Here is a 2987-nt window from a genome sequence, read left to right as displayed (position 1 = left end):
CTTATGCTTTCCTTGCCACGCAAAAAATCCTTATCTTTTCATGTGAGCTCACTCTAGACCTCCAGCCCCATAACCTCATCCATCTTCCCTCCCCTCCTCTTGCCTGGTGGGGACTTAGCCAATCGTAATTCCACATCTGGAGATTTAGAAAGATTTAGAGAGATGCCAAGCTCTCCTGGGATCATGTTCCCTGGACATGAGGTGCAGTGGACATAACATTAGAGAGATGACCTTGGTTGAACAGGCCGCCCCCCTCCCTATGCTTTCTTCATCTGGGTGGCCCTGAGTGTTTGCTAAGAGCAGCAGGCAGCGGTGCAATTTAACATAAATGAATCCACTGAATGTTTTCAAACCTAAAGTCTCAAGCCTTTTTGGTTCAAGTTCTAGGGAAAAGTTGGAGCCAGTTGTGATTCTTAAAAAAATAAAATAAAAAACTAGTTCACTCGTCTGTCAGTACCGCCAAGAAATATTCACACGAGGTGTACTATCCAAAAAAATGAAGAGTAGCTCTTTTCCAAGACGGATCTCTGGAACTCTCTCCCTCCCTTGCTCAGAACCACTTCCTCTCCTCAAATCTCACTTTAAAACCTTCCTGTTTGCTTTAGCCTATGACTGACTCAAGCCCCATTCATCTTTCTTTCCTCTCTCCCCACGACCACATCCTTCCACTCTCCCCTCACCATCTACTGTGAGAACACTGGCCCGCCTCTTTCCTCCCTCCATTTTTCAGCCCCTTGCTTGTTACCCTTCAGTGACAGCCTGGCATGTCGGGGTTCTCTGCCGGCCCGCACGAGTCACCCTCACCTGGTCCAGACAGGTTTGTAAATGTGCAGGTCTTCTCCACGTGGGTTCCTGTACCTCCCCCTCGTTCTCAGAGGAGAAAGAGGAGGTAATGAATTTCAGTGGTACTTCTGCCTAAAGAGGCACTTTGCAAGTTGTATTTCACAAGTTACAAACTCAGAAACTTGAGAAGCAGAACACAAAGAGACCTTGTGATAGACCTGCAAAGATACCAACTCCCAGCCTTGTTTCCCTTGGGAGACTTCAGGTAAAGCCTGCAGGAGAGGTGGGAATAAAAGCCAGGCCAAACCGGAACTGTTGTTTCACCTTCAGAATAGAGTTATAATTGTCTCAGCTGTGCTTCTTATTTCCCTCAAGTAACGAGGAAAGTAAATTCCTCAGCAAGGTTCTAAGGCAGGATTGGCCCTGGGAAAAGTCCCAGAGTAGACCTGAGTGTTTTATTCTTTTTGCTCAGGGTGTACACGCAGTACTTTCTAAAGAGTGTGGTTTCGAGTCGACTCTCTGAACATTCTCCTCCAACCCAAGATGGAGCCTCCTCCCACTCCTGTCTCCACAGCGGCCTCACTGCTAGCTCCAAAAGAAATACTTCCAGAATCAAATACACTAAATTTTGTCTAATAAAACACATACCCGTCTCATTTTTGATCTTATCACAATAATAACAGCTGCCATTTTCTACCGCATTTGAGTTTGCTATGTGAAGTATGTAAGGCAGGTGTTAATATTCCCATTTTACACTTAAAGGTCTAAGATTGACGTGACTTGCCTAAGGTCACAGAAGTGGTGAGTGGTGGAGTTGGAATCCACGTTTGTCTTCTAAGGGAATCATGGTCCAGCTATAGAAATCCCCAGGTGAGCATGTCAGGGTGTGAAGAAGACAGTGCAGAGAGGACTTCCTCAGGCCGGGTGATGCAAAGAGCACTTAGAATGAGATTTTCAGTGGATTGTGCGGGGTTTGTTTGATTTTTGGTAGCAGACTTTTATTTTATTTTATTTTTTTAAATCAGGCCTGCTTTATTTAAAAACTTCTTTCTCTCTTTCTCTCTTTCTCTCTTTCTTTTTTACACACCTACAGCACCTGATCTCCTTAGGTGGTCTCCCATCCAAGTACTAACTAGGCCCGACCCTGCTTAGCTTCTGAGATCAGACGGGATCGGGCTTGTTCAGGGTGACGTGGCCGTAGACTATTTAAAAACTTAAGAGTAAGCCAGTGTTCCCCAAGCTCACGCACCAGGTGGTGGAGTGATGGGGCTCGAGATTATGCTTGTGGTTAAGCCAACCTGGAATTAAGTCTGGAGCAGTTAATTCTGCTGTGTGAAAAACAAATAAAAAACTAATTCTTTTTTTAACTCGAAAAAGAAATAATAAAAAACAAGTGCCCAATCTAACTTTTGAGGGAGATATATATAGAAAGATGTAGATGTAGATGTGGATATAGGTATAGATAGAATAGAATTTGTATTTACTTTTGCATTGGCTTTCCTCCTTTTTGGGCCTTCTTTAATAACCAGATGTTTCTCTGAAGGTTAATGCCTCTCTCTGCACCTGGGTGGCAATGCAGGTCCAGATGAGATTTTGGACAGATGTGACAGATGATTTGAGAAAGGGGAAAGGGAGAGAGAGGGTTGTCAGCATGGACACTGGTACTTAGGGAGCCATAACTGAGTGGAGGTGGGGAAAAGGGGAGTGATGGCCTCAAGAGTCCTTGCACAGTGCCTTCATACCACACCTGGAACAGGGACTTGGGAAGTGGCTGACGTGTTTATTTGGTGTGAGGTCAGCTACAGCTCTGAGGGCAATAACACTATCCCCATAAAATGGACCCCCCAGGTTGGGCGTCCAGCCTGCTTACTACCAAACAGGGGTGGTGGTCTAATAAATGAGACATTGCTGTCAGCTCTCCATAAATGGTGGATTCATTTGCTTTGTGGATCATGCAGGCTCTTCCTTGCCCTCCTATTTGTCCTGTTGGTTGCTTTTTAACCCCTTTCTTCCTTTGTGCTGCTTCTTTTAGATGAAGAGGAAGGGGAAAGAAAATTGATTTCTGTGCCTATTAGCACTCCAAAAGAAGGCTTGGTGAAGAGTGAAGTTGAAGCAATTGGTAGAAGTTAGAAAAAGAAAAATTCCAGTTATAAGAACAGCAGAAAAAGTTTTGAACCTCAGAGGGTACCACAAATGAATACGAA

The 2987-nt window shown here is 44.5% G+C and overlaps 1 pseudogene; it reads right to left on the bottom strand.

Annotated features, from left to right (window-relative positions):
• Positions 1–1867: 1867 nt before the first annotated feature.
• LOC120593627 (uncharacterized) lies at positions 1868–1986 on the bottom strand (annotated as a pseudogene).
• Between the last annotated feature and the right edge of the window lie 1001 nt (positions 1987–2987).

Source organism: Pteropus medius, unplaced genomic scaffold (genome assembly GCF_902729225.1).
Source record: "Pteropus medius unplaced genomic scaffold, Ma_sr-lr_union100, whole genome shotgun sequence".
In the NCBI taxonomy this organism is placed as follows: Eukaryota; Metazoa; Chordata; class Mammalia; order Chiroptera; family Pteropodidae; genus Pteropus; species Pteropus medius.
The sequence above is the reverse complement of the archived record's forward strand: the minus strand, read 5'-3'. Positions and strand labels throughout refer to the sequence as shown.